Here is a 234-nt window from a genome sequence, read left to right as displayed (position 1 = left end):
GGCATGGTTTGATCTTTGGCTGACCAATCAGCAGAAAGGGGCGTTTAATTCCCACGTGTAGAAATCGAATATTCAAGCTGTTTATTAATTTTTCTACCCATGAACGAAAAACGTAAATTTAAGCTGAATTCTCGTTTTTCGTTTTTTGGAAAAAAACAAAAAAACGAAAAAGGAGCCGTTTTCTAATTTTTCTACTTTCAATATTAAATCAAAAAACGAATGATCGAATGATAC

This window comes from Sinocyclocheilus rhinocerous, unplaced genomic scaffold, assembly GCF_001515625.1.
Source record: "Sinocyclocheilus rhinocerous isolate Xijiao unplaced genomic scaffold, SAMN03320098_v1.1 scaffold4743, whole genome shotgun sequence".
Lineage (NCBI taxonomy): Eukaryota > Metazoa > Chordata > Actinopteri > Cypriniformes > Cyprinidae > Sinocyclocheilus > Sinocyclocheilus rhinocerous.
This window is presented reverse-complemented; position numbering follows the sequence as displayed.